This window comes from Hordeum vulgare, chromosome 7H (genome assembly GCF_904849725.1).
Source record: "Hordeum vulgare subsp. vulgare chromosome 7H, MorexV3_pseudomolecules_assembly, whole genome shotgun sequence".
NCBI classification, from domain to species: Eukaryota; Viridiplantae; Streptophyta; class Magnoliopsida; order Poales; family Poaceae; genus Hordeum; species Hordeum vulgare.
In genome coordinates this window covers 55,480,093-55,496,697 of record NC_058524.1, presented here as the reverse complement: position 1 = coordinate 55,496,697, position 16,605 = coordinate 55,480,093, and positions in this window count along the sequence as shown.

The following is a 16,605-nucleotide window of genomic DNA, read 5'->3' as shown; positions in this document are numbered from 1 at the left end:
CTACTTGGGCCGGCGCACTGACGCCTAGCAGTGCCCATTTGAAAAAGATTTCCTTTTAAGGAAAGGCCACAACACAAACGACTTTAATAAATTAATAAAATCAACAGACAACGAGAGTAACAACCGAACAATCATAATAAAAAAAATATCACATCATCGAGCAAAAATAAAACGACCATAACCGCCATAATGGCATGCAGGCAGATAAGGTATCCAACAAGATGAGGTTAAAATGAAGATAAAACGGAAAAAGGCAACACCAACTACGGCGACCTGACCTGATCACTCCCGAAGATAGAAGTGGCAAGAAAACGTACATGGGCGATGATGACCTTCATGGCCGCCATGTCAGCCTCTTTAATTAGAGATTTTCACTGCTACAAGAATATGGACAGTTTAAAAATGACATTAGTCGTCGAGTTAAGAAACATTTGTTCAGTAATAAACTTGTTTCTAGTTGTCCAAAGGGTTCAACATATGGCAGAGAAGCCAAACCAAAACAGTCTCTTGCAATGACCACATATAGGAGCTGCGATATGCGGAGATTAGAGAAATTAGAGGAAGCCTAGGGAACACCCATACACTCCCCGAGACAACTCCAAAGCAAGGCGGTCAAGGGGTATCGAAAGAGGATGTGATCAGTGTCCTCTAAACTCTAGAAGACCAAAGGGGCATCGAAAGAGGATGTGATCAGTGATCAGTGCCATATAAAGATTTTGATTTTCGGGGGCACCCTAGAACACCAAATGGGCTTGAACTTCGACAACGACGGGCCAAAAGACAAAACACGATAGCAAGATTTAACCAAAAAACGGCCAAAGGCAGAATGAGGCCAAGAGACCACATACTGATCCTCCAAGAGCACAAGGAACAGAGCAGCAAGGCGATGCCAATCTTCCAACTCTTCCGGAGACAGGACCCGACGAAAATCGGGGTCCTAACAACTGAATGCAAGCTCCACGATGGACACACAAGGGGAAGACACAAAAGAAAAAAAAGCATAGGAAAGGAAAACACAAGGGGGCATCCCCTACCCACCAGTCCAACCAAAACCGAACAGGTCGGCCATTGCCAACTAAAAATTTCACCGAAGATTTGAACTCATCGTAGATCTTCAACAATTGGCGCCAAAACTGAGAGGCGGAGGAACCGGACCCAAGATTATCCACGAGAGGATGCAAATTTAGCTTTAAGAATGCGACACCAAAGAGAATCCTGGTCAGACTAAAGAATACACCACCACCACTCAAAGATCAAACATTTTTCATGATAAAGGTATTTAGAATCCACGGACCCCCAAACCCTCAGGCTTACACATCAGTTTCCATTTTACGAGCATGTACTTCTTTTTGTTGTCCGCACTGTTCAAGAAGAAGCCACTCCTATTCTTGTCAAAGCCAGCATGAATACCATCTGGAAGGCGGCAGAAACCCATGAGAAACATTGGGTGGGAAGTTAGGCATGCGTTGATCAGGCTAACCTTACAAGTTGCGGAGTTATAACGGTTCCTCCAAGGCATAACCCTGTTACCCACATTGACAAAAGAGAAATTGAAGTCCTTCAACGGACACTTGAATGTATTTGAAGGGGAAAGAACCGATTGAATAGTTAAGAAGAGTAGCCACCCTCATAGCCTCCTAGGGATGGGCACCCAAAGCAAAAAAACTTCTCTCTTAGCGAAACTGATTTTAAGGCCAGACATCTCCTCGAAACAAAGCAGAAGGAATCTGATGTAAGCGAGGCAACATTCACTGTTCTGAACAAGAATGATAATATCATCTGCATATTGACGGTGGGAGACACCTGCAGGGAGAAGGTTAGAGCAGACGGGAAGGATCTGGCCCACAGTATTAGCCGGATTTAGAATGCAGGAGGAGGCATCGACCACAAAATTAAACAGAAGAGGGGATATGGGGTCACCATGTCTAAGGCTGCGACCATTCTTAAAGTAGGGACTGACCGAGCCATCAACCAAAATAGCAGTGTGGCCCCACACACAAGTTGCATGATGCGGTGAGCATAGGCACTGTCATAGCCCTTGGCAAGTACAACATCCCCGAGAAAGGGCCAACTAAATGAATCGTACGCTTTCTCAATGTCCAGCTTCAACACAACCGCATTGCAACCATTAGAATTAAGGTCATGAAGAACTTCATGCAGGCCGAGGAACCCATCTAAGATAAAGCAACCTTTGATGAAGACACACTGATGTTGACAAATGACCTTATGAGCAACCAAAGATAAGCAGGTTGCAAAACCCTTAGAGGGGAACTTGGAAATGTTGGTAATATGGGCGATAGGTCTAAACAACTTAATGGAATGTAACAACCTGAGACCGACACTTGAGATGTCTTCAAGTTATTTTGAGTTTCTTATGTGTTTTATTTGTTTGTCGCATTCATCTTCACATCATTCCCATCATATGCATTGCATCGGCACTCCGTTGCCATTGCTTTTGAAAAACTACACCCGTAAGTAGCTGTCGGTTCTCCCCGTTATCGCCTCGTGACCAAAAACACACTCACATGCCCGCGACATCGATAAAATATTGTTTTTAAATGTGTGCATAAAATATTCTTGGAATGGGTCGAAAGTCTGCATGTGGTATTAATATAGTGTATGTAGATCACGTGCCGAATTTTGTTGCATTCGGAGTCCGTTTGATACCCAAACCGTTAAACATATAGCAACACTATAGCCGGATAAACATTAGATGTTTTCGGTTTCCAAAACATGTCATTGGGCCACAGACTTCACTCTCTTCTTGACCCAACTACTCTAACACAACCCATCTAGACCCACCTAATGCTTAGTCATCGGAGGAGCCATTCGATTTCGATCAGAGGGTCGAAAATCGGAATACCTCCCCTGCCCGCCCGAAAACCTAGACCTTATCACCCCTACTATAAATAGACGCCTCCCCCTCCCATTTTTAGCCTTCTCCTACCTCCTCCCCTCAAATTCTGCATCGACCCCATCCACGGCCGCCACTTGGTGGCTCCTGATTGGGCGCCGGCTTTGGCCAACAAGGATGCGTCACCTATCCCCGTGCAGCTCCCACCTCCCGTAGGTCCGTCGGGGCCCGAATTTGGCCCGCCCCGGGACCGATCCGGGCTGAGCTCTAGCTCCGTACCGCCCGACCATGGCCTCGCCTCTACCCCACCGCATCGCACCCGCCTACGCTCCCACACCATGCCGCCAGAGAACCCCGTCGCCTCGCCGACCACGTTCCCCAACCTCGCTGCCGCCAACAGCCCCATCGACTGGACCTTCTCTTTGTCGCTTGTCGTGCCACCCCGACAATCGCCCGCCGGATCCGCGCCCGCCAACCGCCCTATGGTCTCGTCGCCACCAAGACTGATGGGAATGGCCGGATCGCGCCGCCCCGGCATTGCATTTGCCGAATTTGCGCCCCCACATCCCGCAAGTGCCGCCCAACCACGCCATGGACTCCTCTGTGCTCGGTCGTCGACCTTGTTCGCTAGAACCACCACTGCTCGATTTTCTTGGATGCGTGGCTGCGTTGACCCGTGAGGTGGGCCACCGGCCGACCCACCAGCATGTCGTGCAGTTCCGGTCAAAGGCCCGTTGGTGAGCAGTCCCACGTTGTCACGCGTTCATTTGTTGTTTAGGCTATATAGCGCACAGTCCGGACGTAGTCAAATTTCACTAATTTATTTTCTTCTGTTAAGTAACATCATATATGTATTTTGTGTGGGCCCTAACCTTGTGCGCGTTTGCCCCATTGAAATGATCCATATATGAAAAATCATCTACTTTTCATACTCTACATGACAGCATCATTTGCACACATATTAGGAGTCATCTACTTGTTGTAATCCCTGTTGCAAAATTGCATCCCGCCATAATCTACAAAAAATTTATTTTATTCAAACTTGTGTGGATGATTGCATCTAAACCGTAGCTCCTATGCATGTGATTCCTTCATGGGATTTGTTCTATGTGATCTCTACTTCAATGACATTGGTTGCTATGTCAAACATCATTAGCATGTCCATTTCTTGCTCTCAAGTAGCCTTCGTGTTAAAACTGCTAATCTGTTAACGATAAGTTTCGTTTTGCGAAGATCATATTAAGCAAACCGTGCCTCATTTGAACTTCTACCATTGGAGTAATTTGTAGTATGTCATGTCTACTTGCTCGTAATATGTTTGCCATATCATGAAGTCCATGCTTAGCTATAGTTTTCGTCATGTGAACATGCTTACTCAATGTTGTTGTTTTGATATGTCAAAATAATTCTAAGTCTGAAACTGTAATATTTTGTTGCTGCTTCGCCATGTGAATTGCCATTGATCTACAATTCCTTTGGTGTTGACCCATGGAGTGTTTTGTAAAGCATGTTATGGACTATCACATTGTGCCATTAGTTTCCATGTATAGAATTTGCATCACAGGTATTCCCGTTGTCAAACATGCCAATATGTTAAAAACTGCTCCTCTTGCACCCTGTTATGTTCACTAAGTCTGAGAGTTTGCTTATTTCATATTAGTTGAGTTAATACTAGACATGGTTCTGTGCATATTTAGACCATGCTCATGTTGAATGAAATAAAGTACATCATGTCCTATGCCATTCTATAAATTATCATGCCATGATAGGTTCTGTAGCATATATTTTTCTTGTTGTCAATATGCCTTCAGGTTAAAATTGTTTGAGAAAAAACTGTTATTTTCACTATGTCCCTAAATGCTATATTTTATAGGCATGACTCTTTTGAGTATGATTCCTTTTGATGAAATGAAGTGTATGTTACATGCTACTGCCCCATGCCTTGTTTGTGCATTTTAGATCATTGTAGATTATGGTTTTGATGTGTGGAAATTGCTATGTTGCTATTTTGGACAGATTTTATCAAAACCTTGTGTTGCTCGTTATTGCTGAACCGTTGCTCCATTTTGAAGATGTTATACATGAAACTTGCCTAGAATCTCATGTAGTTCCATAATATCTTGTTGCATCCATGATTTAAATGTTTGTGTTTTTGGTTTGCATTCATGACATATTTATCTTGTGTGTGTCATATTTTTAGGCCGTAGCTCCGTTTTGCATGATCCATACATATAAATCGCCTAGAATGACATGTAGAATCACATGATGCACTTTATGTTCCTATATAAAAAATATAAAACATCATTAGTTCAGATCTGGCCAATTTAGTAATGAACATATGAGGTTGTTTCGGAAATGTTATATGTTGTTTCCGACCTCATTTAAAATTCCCAGATAGTGTAGTTTCATTATGCTTCGCCTATTGCCATGTTTAACAACATTTAAACTTGTTGTGTAAATAAACGAGAGTGAACTAAATGATTCAAACATGTTGTTTCATCAATATGCAACTCGTTGCATATTGAACTTCACTTAATGTGTAGCACTTGATTGTTGTGCCATGCCATGCATAATTAAATGGACATGCAACATATTTGTTTGCGCATCATATCATGAATATGTTGTGGTGTTTATCGTGTGTTGACGGATTGTTTCCGTATTTCTTCTTCATGATAGAGTTCTGAAAGTGTGAGGAGTGTGAGGATTCGTTTGACTATGTTTTGTTCGTCTACTTCACGGATTCGTTCTTCTTCCAAGCGGTATCTGAGGCAAGATGAGCACTTTCTCGGATACCACTACTATCATTGTGATGCTAGTTGTCTCGTTCCTATCACTATGTCTCGCTTCCTACCACTTGTTTGTCAAGCCTCCCAAAATGCCACGATAAGCCTCTAACCTTCCACATCCCAGCAAACCATTGTTTAACTATATTATCGCTTGCTCAACCCTTCTTATAGCATTGCTAGTTGCAGGTGCAGGTTGTTCCATGTGATGACATGGATATATTTGGCATGTCACAATATTCTTGCTATTCAATTTAATGCACCTCTATACTTGGTAAAAGGTGGAAGGCTTGGCCTTTTGCTCGGTGATTTGTTCCACCTCCCCCCTAGTTACTTATGTATCGATGTTATGTTCCATATTGAGCGCTCCTAACATGCTTGGGGTTGTTATGGGGACCCACTTGATTTTTTTGGGATAAAACTCTTCTGGCAAGGCCCAACATTGGTACTACATTTGCCTAACTAATAAAACTTGCATCAGGACTTTTCGGACCCATGGATAATTAATCAGCAACCCAGGCCAGTGCTCCTCATGGGTGTTGGTCCAGCCCGTCAACCGCCAGTGGCCGCCAAGGGAAACTCTGTGATTGGCCTACCAAAAGTATGGACAATTCGGTCGTGTTATGAGAATGAGATACGTGGCTCCTATCGGGATCGGCGATGCACCGGGCGTCCTTTCTGTATTTATTTTACCTTTACCGAACGCCTTGTGCACCGAGATTGCAAGGATACTTTGGGCCATCTCGAGATTGAGATTTTCCATGCAGCTTGTGGCTAGTTTGTGATGTATGAGTTGGAGCACCCCTGTGACTCCTCGCTAATTGCGTTGGTTTCCATCCAATCTTAAAAGGTGACGTACCACAGCGACGACAAGTATTTCCCCTAAGTTACGAAACCAAGGTATCAATCGAGTAGGAAGATCCACAAGACTATGTAAGCGATACGTGCACACAAATGACAAATCCTCGCAACCCAACGCATATAGGGGTTGTCAATCCCTCGTCAATAAAGTAAAACGGTAAAAGGATAGATTGATAGATGCAAATAAAGTGATGGTAAATAAAACACATCAAGATATTTTTGGGGTTTTGATAACATAGATCTGAAAATAAAAGAGCAAATAAAATGGGAACATGAATAAAAAATAGATCTTGCAAATAGGTGATGAAAAATAGACGCGGGGGTCGTAGGTTCCACTAGTGGTTTCTCTCAAGAAAATAGCAAATGGTGGGTAGACAAATTACTGTTGGGCAATTGATAGAAGAGCAAATAATTATGACGATATCCAAGATAATGATCATGTATATAGGCATCATGTCCAAGACAAGTAGACCGACTTCTGCCTGCATCTACTACTATTACTCAACACATCGACCGCTATCCAGCATGCATCTAGTGTATTAAGTTCATGGAGAAACAGACTGATGCTTTAAGAACAATGATATGATGCACACAAGTTATATTCATGTAGACGTCCCTGAAGATGATTATGTCACCGATAGGCAGAAAGATGATCTTTGGACCGCGCTGAAGGCAAATTTCACCCTACCGCCAGAGGAAGATCCGAATAAGCCATTTATAGAGCCACTTGTCAAGGCGTGTGCTCTTAAGAAGATGGCACATCAATTCGGGAAGTGGAAGAATGATTTGAAATCAATGTTTGTCGACAAAGGGAGGACTCCAGAATTCATCGGCCGATTTGAGAAGATAAGAGATCACTGGCCCGCATTTGTGGCCTACAAGTCATCGGAGAAGAGTAAGAAAATGTCAGAGACAAACAAGAACAATGCCGCAAAGAAGAAGTATCACCATCACACGGGGTCAGGTGGCTACCTCAAAGCCCGGCCATTCTGGGACAAAGCTGAGAACGACCTGATTGCTAAAGGGGTCCAACCACAAACATTGAACTGGCCAGAGCATTCAAGGACTCGGTTCTTCAGGGTTGGGGGAACTTTGGACCCTGAAACAGGGAAGGTTCGTTGGACGGACGAGCAACTTGCAATACCCATGATCAAGCTTCAGAAGTGTATCGCCACAACGCATGAAGGGACGTCCATTCCAGACAGAGAGAATGACGAGCTAACTGAGGCCTTAGGGAATGTTGAGCACCCTGGACGAACACGAGGCACACCAGGCTCCGTTTCGTGGAAGTTTGGGTTTCCTAACGCAAGAGGTTACAGAAGCCGGGAGAGAAAGAGGAAAGTGGAGCTGAGCGACATGCAGCAGATCAAGGCAAGACTGCAAAAGCTAGAGGAACTTGAGAGCCAGCGAGCTACCGGCCAACCATCTCAGCGGCATGAAGCTATCCTAGAAGGTACCCCACCATCTCAGCGGAGAAGCAGCATGGCTTCCACGGAGCCCGTTCAGCATGACTTCACGGCTCCTAGCTACCCCGTGGATACTATCTCGGAGGCTCAACGTTGCGAGCTTATGATGAAATGTCGGAACCTCACTTTCATGGCGGCTGTCGGCTCTGTTGAACCTTCTCAACCCAACGGAACTTTTCACTGCCTTCCGATTCCACATGGCTATGATGTTGTGGTGGTGGATCAAGTAATGGAGAATTTTGAGCAACTCAAACTTGACCACCCTACATGTGAAGGGGAGATTCATCTGGTTCATGCTGTGGGGAGTACATGCCTATGGCAGAAGGAGTTCATCAAGCTTCCAAACTGGACGTCTCTGCCTCCTCCGACGATGACGACGCATTAGGGCACTCCGCCTCCACCCCCTCCTCCTCCGACAACGACGACGACGACGAGTGATCAGGGCACTCCGCCTCCTTCTCTAGCTCCTCCGACGCGTGAGGGCACTTCGCCTCCTCCTTCGCCTACTCCGACACGTCAGAGCAGTCCGCCTCCTCCTTCGCCTCGTCGGCAACGTCGGAAGACAAACGCCGCCGCTACGGCTCGTCCGGCGCGCCAGAGTGATACGGTCTCCAATGTATCTATAATTTTTGATGGTTCCATGCTATTATCTTGTCAAACTTTGGATGTTTTGTATGCATTTTATATCTTTTTTGGGACTAACTTATTAACTCAGTGCCAAGTGCCAGTTCCTGTTTTTTCCGTGTTTTTGACCATTTCAGAGGAGAATATTAAACGGAGTCCAAACGGAATAAAACCTGCGGAATGACTTTTTCCATAACAGAAGACACGCAGGAAACTTGAGAACCAAGGTAGGGGACCTCGGAGGAGGTCACAAGCCACCCAGGCCCGGCCTAGGGGGGGGGCTAGCAGGCTTGTGAGCCCCCTATGGCTCCCCTGCCCTACTTCTTCCACTTGTAAATCCCCAAAAAATCTGAAACCACGAAAGAGAGCCACGAAAATACTTTTCCACCGCCACAAGCTTCTTTTTCCGCAAGATCCCATCTGGGGCACGTTTTGGTGCCCTGCCGGAGGGGGGATTCGGACACGGAGGGCTTCTTTATCAACACCATTGCCTCTCCGATGATGCGTGAGTAGTTCACCATAGACCTTCGGGTCCATAGCTAGTAGCTAGATGGCTTATTCTCTCTCTTGGATCTTCAATACAAAGTTCTCCATGATCTTCATGGAGATCTATCTGATGTAATCCTCTTTTGCGGTGTGTTTGTTGGCATCCGATAAATTGTGGATTTATGATCAGATTATCTATGAATCTTATTTGTGTTTCTTCTGATCTCTTATATGCATGATTTCATATCCTTGTAATTCTCTTCGAGTTGTGGGTTTCGTTTGGCCAACTTGATCTATAATTCTTGCAATGGGAGAAGTGCTTGGTTTTGGGTTCATACCGTGCGGTGACCTCACCAAGTGACAGAAGGTGTAGTGAGGCACGTATCGTGTTGTTTCCATCAAGGGTGAAAAGATGGGGTTTATATCTATTGCATGAATTTATCCCTCTACAGCATGTCATCTTGCTTAAGGCGTTACTCTGTTTGTTATGTGGAGTAATAGTAGTAGTAGTAGATGCATGCTGGATAGCGGTCGATGTGTGGAGTAATAGTAGTAGATGCAGAAAGTATCGGTCTACTTGTCTCGGACGTAATGCCTATATGTATGATCATTGCCTTAGATATCGTCATGACTTTGCGCGATTCTATCAATTGCTCGATAGTAATTCGTTCACCCACCGTAATATTTGCTATCATGAGAGAAGCCTCTAGTGAACACTATGGCCCCCGGGTCTACTTCACATCATATTTTCAGCCTTACACTTTTACTTTGTTGCACTTTCAGCCTTCAGATCTCACCTTGCAGTTAACCGTGAAGGGATTGGCAACCCCTTTGTAGTGTTGGGTGCAAGTTTGCTGTTTTTGCGCAGGTACTTTGGAGACTTGCCTTGATATTCCTACTGGATTGATACCTTGGTTCTCAAACTAAGGGAAATACTTACTGCTACTGTGCTGCATCACCCTTTCCTCTTCAAGGGAAAAACCAACACAAGCTCAAGAGGTAGCAAGAAGAATTTCTCGCGCTGTTGCCAGGGAAGAGGATCAAGTCAAGAATAGTCTCTCGTCAACGTGCCAATTTCTGGCGCCGTTGCCGGGGAGCATCAAGTCAAGAATAGTCTTCCTCCAACGTGTCAATTTCTGGCACCGGGGACTATTCTAAGTGAAGCTTATCCAAGTAACTATCGCAAACTCATCTCTTGCATTTACTTTTTTGCCTTTTGCCTCTCGTTTTCCTCTCCCCACTTCTGAAAAAAAAACAAAAATTACAAAAATATTTGCCTTTTTCGTTCATCCTTTTCTTTCGTTTGCCTTTCCTTTGCTTGTGTGCTATGTGCCTTCAATATGCTTGCATCTTCGCTTGCTGAAAAGCTATTGATATGGACCCTCATCCACTTTTTAATCTCTTTATTAAGAGATCCAATTATGTTGAACCAATTGCTAGTGAGTTGAGTGCACTTGACTACCTTTATGAAGTTTTTCTTGAGATGCGTGAATCTGAAAATCGTGATGAAGAAATTTATGAAATGATTCACGAGGGCTCCTTGAATGAAAATCATGATTGCAATGGTTTCACTATAAATCCTATTAGTGACAATCATGCTAAAAATATGCAAAACCCTAAGCTTGGGGATGCTAGTTTTGCTATGTCCACTACTTGTTGCAATGATCATGATTGGGGCAATGATTTTTCTTACGATCTTGAAAATTTGTTTAAGCCTCATGATGAATATGATATTTGCAATAATATTGAAAGTGGGTTTGGAGAAGTCATGACTTTAGTTGATGATAATCCCACTATTTTTTAAGAGCGTCAACTTTGCATGCATGTGGATCATGAAAAGAATATCCTTTGTGATAGTTATATTGTTGAATTTGAATATGATCCCACATGTAATTGTTATGAGAGAGGAAAATATTGTGGTAGAAACTTTCATATCACTAATTCACCTCTCGTTATGTTGAGATTGCTATTGTCTCTTTCTTCTTCCTTGCATATGGTAACTATTGGTTGTCTTGACAATCTGTTTTCCTACAAAATGCCTATGCATAGGAACTATGTTAGACTTAGATATGTTTGTCACATGTTTCATGATGCTCTCTTCGTGTCCGATTGCTATCTTTTATGTGAGCATCATTGAATTATCAATGCCTAGCTAAAAGGCTTTAAAGAAAAGCGCTTATTGGGAGGCAACCCAATGAATTTATCTTTGCTTTTTGCTTTCTATTTTGTTGTGTCCACACCATCATAATTCTGTTATAATTGTTCTTTTGTGTGTTTATTTTTGTGTTTGTGCCAAGTAAAACCTTTATGACTAGTTTTGGTGATGGTTATTTGATCTTGCTGAAAAAGACAGAAACTTTTCGCTCACGAAATTATTTTTCATTTTTATCCACAAAGAGCTTTTGAGTTGATTCTTTTTTCTGCTGGTTGATATGCCAATTGCCCAAATTTTAGTATTTTTTCGGAATTTTTGAGATATCATAAGTATACGAAGTATACAGATTGCTACAGTCTGGTATGTTTTTGACAGATTATGTTTTTGTTGTGTTGATTGCTTATTTTGATGAAACTATGGATAGTATCGGGGGGGGGGGGGGGGGTACTAGCCATGGAAAACTGAGAATACAGTAATCTAACACCAATATAAATAGATATCAAGTTTGCCACATGATATGTCTCCGTCGTATCTACTTTTCCGAACTCTTTTGCCCTTGTTTTGGACTCTAACTTGCATGATTTGAATGGAACTAACCCGGACTGACGCTGTTTTCAGCAGAATTGCCATGGTGTTGTTTTTGTGCATAAATAAAAGTTCTCGGAATGTCCTGAAAATTTACGGAGATTTTTTCTGGAATAAAAGAAAAATACCTGCGCAAAGATCCACCGGAGGGGGTGTCTCAGTGAGCCACAAGCCCTTGGGCCGCGGCCACCCCCCTAGGCCGCGCCGTGAGGGCTTGTGGGGCCCACGTGGCACCACCGCCCCCAAACTCAGCTCTATTTATTCCGTCTCGCCCGGAAAAAAAATCAGAGAAAATGTTTCATCACGTTTTACGATATGGAGGCGTCGCCACCTCCTGTTCTTCATCTCGAGGGCAGATCTGGAGTCCGTTCCAGGCTCCGGAGAGGGGAAATCGTCGCCATCGTCATCATCAACCTTCCTCCATCGAAAATTCCATGATTCTCTTCACTGTTCGTGAGTAATCTCATCATAGGCTTGCTGGACGGTGATGAGTTGGATGAGATCTATCATGTAATCGAGTTAGTTTTGACGGGGATTGATCCCTAGTATCCACTATGTTCTAGATTGATGTTGCTACTACTTGGTTATGCTTAATGCTTGTCACTAGGGCCCGAGTGCCATGATTTCAGATGTGAACCTATTATGTTGTCGCCAATATATGTGTGTTTTAGATCCTATCTCGCAAGTTGTAGTCACCTACTATGTGTTATGACCCGGCAACCCCGCAGTGACAATAGCCGGAACCACTCCCAGAGATGACCATAGTATGAGGAGTTCATGTATTCACCACGTGTTAATGTGTTGGTCCGGTTCTTTATTAAAAGGAGAACCTTAATATCCCGTATTTTCCATTAGGACCCCGCTACCACGGGAGGGATGGACAATAGATGTCATGCAAGTTCTTTTCCATAAGCACGTATGACTACATACGGAATACATGCCTACATTAGATTGACGAACAGGAGCTAGTTACTTATCTCTCCGTGTTATAGCTGTTACATGATGAATCACATCCGTCATACTCATCCATCACCGATCCAGTGCCTACAAGTCTTTTACTATTGGTCCTTGCTACGTTACTTTGTCTAGGCTTGTCCCTTGATACAAAAGGGATTGGGCCACTTTGCTCCTACTGATGTTACTACTGCTGCTGCTACTGCTGTTACTTGCTACTTTGTTGTTACTTGTTGCAAGACCTTTTTCGACACTGTTGTCGGGAAAGAATAGTTCCTCGCCCACGTGCAACACTGGCATCATTGATACAACAGTTAGGAATAATCTGCCGTCAACAGTTCTGTTTCTGACACCGTTGCTATCATACTACTTTGCTACTGATACTTTGCTTGCAGACACTAATCTTTCAGGTGTGGTTGAATCTCACAAACTCAGCTGCTAATACTTGAGAATATTCTTTCGCTTCCCCTTTGGCGATTCAACAAATTTGGGTCGAATACTCTACCCTCGAAAACTATTGCGATCCTCTATACTTGAGGGTCATCACTACAGTACCTAAAGAGTTATTAGTTTGTTTTCTTATACTAATGATATCACGAGTTTCTGTTTAAGTTTTGTGTTGTGAAGTTTTCAAGTTTTGGGTGATGTTCTCATGGACAATGGGATAAAGAGTGGAAAGAGCTCAAGCTTGGGGATGCCCAAGGCATCCCAAGCCAAATTCAAGGACACCAAAAATCCTAAGCTTGGGGATGCCCCGGGAAGGCATCCCCTCTTTCGTCTTCAATCCATCGGTAATGTTACTTGGAGCTATATTTTTATTCACCACATGATATGTGTTTTGCTTGGAGCATCGTGTATTATAGGAGTCTTTTCTTTTGTTGTGTCACAATCATCCTTGATGCATGCCTTTTGAGAGAGACATGCACTCATCGTGAATTTTCTAGAATACTCATTGAGCTTCGCTTATATCTTTTGAGTTAGGCAATTTAGCTCGCATGTGATTCACTTATATCTTTTGAGCTAGATAACTTTGCTCTAAGTGCTTCACTTAGATATTTTTAGAGCACGACGGTGTCATATTTTGGAGAAATAAGAACACTCGATCTTCACTTATATCTTTTTGAGAGTTGTTTCTTTGAGTAGCTGGGTAGTTGGCTTGTGCTATGAAAGTAGTCCTAAAGATGATAGGCATCCAAAGAGGATACAATAAAAACTTCCATATTCATGTGCATTGATTAGAAAGAGAAGTTTGATTCCTCTCAATTAGTTTTGAGACATGGATTTGGTAATATTAAGAGTCATGTTAGTAGGGCGTTGTGAATCTAGAAATACTTGTGTTGAAGTTAGTGATTCCCGTAACATGCACGTATGGTGAACCGCTATGTTAGGAAGTCGGAGCATAATTGATTTATTGATTGTCATCCTTTGTGTTGCGGTCGGGATCGCGCGATGGTTAACACCTACCAACCCTTCCCCTAGGAGTATGCGTTTAGCACTTTGTTTCGATTACAAATAAAAACTTTCACAATAAGTATATGAGTTCTACATGACTAATGTGAGTCCATGGTATGGATGCACTTTCACCTTCCACAATTGCTAGCCTCTCTAGTGCCGTGCAACTTTTGCCAATGCACAAACCCACCACATACCTTCCTCAAAACAGCCACCATACCTACCTATTATGGCCTTTTCATAGCCATTCCGAGATATATTGCCATGCAACTCCCACCATTCCGTCTCATGACATGTTCCGTCACTTTCATATTGCCATTGCATGATCGTAAGATAGCTAGCGAGATGTTTCAACGTCATACACTAAGCTAGATCGTTGCACATCCCGGTACACTGCTGGAGACATTTTCTATAGAGTCATCATTGTTCTAAGCATTGAGCTGTGAGTAAATAAAAGTGTGATGATCATCATTATTAGAGCATTGTCCCATGTGAGGAAATAAAAAAAAGAGGCCAAAGTTGCCCACAAAAAAATATATATGAAAAGAGGCCAAAGAGCCCAAACAAAAAAAATGAGAGAAAAAGAGAGAAGGGACAATGCTAGTATCTTTTTCCACACTTGTGCTTCGAAATAGCACCACGTTCTTCATGATAGAGAGTCTCTTGGTTTGGCACTTCCATATACTAGTGGGAATTTTCGTTATATAACTTGGCTTGTATATTCCAATGATGGGCTTCCTCAAAATTTCCCTAGGTCTTCGTGAGCAAGCAAGTTGGATGCACACCCACTAGTTCTTCTTTTGAGCTTTCACATACTTATAGCTCTCGTGCATCCGTTGCATGGTAATCCCTACTCATTCACATTGATGTCTATTAATGGGCATCTCCATAGCCCTTTGATACGCCGAGTCGATGTGACCATCTCCTCCTTTTTGCCTCACAACCTCCACCACACTCTATTCCACCTATAGTGCTATATCCATGGCTCACGCTCATGTATTGCGTGATACTTGAAAAGGTTTGAGAAAGTAAGAGTGCGGAAACAATTACTTGGCCAATACCGGGGTTGTGCATGATTTAAATTCGTTGTGTGGGGATGATGGAGCATAGCAAGACTATATGATTTTGTAGGGATAACTTTCTTTGGCCTTGTTATTTCAAAAGTTCATGATTACCTTGCTAGTTTGCTTGACGTATTATTGTTTTCATGTCAATAGCAAACTATTGTTTTGAATCTCACGGATCTAAACATTCATGCCACAAGAAAGAAGTTACAAAGGACAAATAAGTTAGGTAGCATTCCACATAAAAAATTCAGTCTTTATCACTTCCCTACTCGAGGACGAGCAGGAGTTAAGCTTGGGGATGCTTGATACGTCTCCAACGTATCTATAATTTTTGATGGTTCCATGCTATTATCTTGTCAAACCTTGGATGTTTTGTATGCATTTTATATCTTTTTTGGGACTAACTTATTAACTCAGTGCCAAGTGCGAGTTCCTTTTTCCCGTGTTTTTGACCTTTTTTAGAGGAGAAAACTAAACGGAGTCCAAACGGAATAAAACCCGCGGAATGATTTTTTTCATCACAGAAGACACGCACGAAACTTGAGAACCAAGGCAGGGGACCTCGGAGGAGGTCACAAGCCACCCAGGCCCATCCTAGGGGGGCGGGCCTAGTAGGCTTGTGGGCCCCCTATGGCTCCCCTGCCCTAGTTCTTCCGCCTATAAATCCCCAAAAAATCTGAAACCACGAAAGAGAGCCACGAAAATACTTTTCCGCCGCCGCAAGCTTCTAACTCCGCAAGATCCCATCTGGGCACGTTCCGGTGCCCTGCTGGAGGGGGGATTCGGACACGGAGGGCTTCTTCATCAACACCATTGCCTCTCCGATGATGCGTGAGTAGTTCACCATAGACCTTCGGGTCCATAGCTAGTAGCTAGATGGCTTCTTCTCTCTCTTGGATCTTCAATACAAAGTTCTGCATGATCTTCATGGAGATCTATCCGATGTAATCCTCTTTTGCGGTGTGTTTGTTGAGATCCAATGAATTGTGGATTTATGATCAGATTATCTATGAATCTTATTTGAGTTTCTTATGATCTCTTATATGCATGATTTCATATCCTTGTAATTCTCTTCGAGTTGTGAGTTTCGTTTGGCCAACTTGATCTATAATTCTTGCAATGGGAGAAGTGCTTGAGTTTGGGTTCATACCGTGTAGTGACCTCACCAAGTGACAGAAGGGGTAGTGAGGCATGTATCGTGTTGTTGACATCAAGGGTAAAAAGATGGGGTTTATATCTATTCCATGAATTTATCCCTCTACATCATGTCATCTTGCTTAAGGCGTTACTCTGTTTGTTATGAACTTAATACACTAGA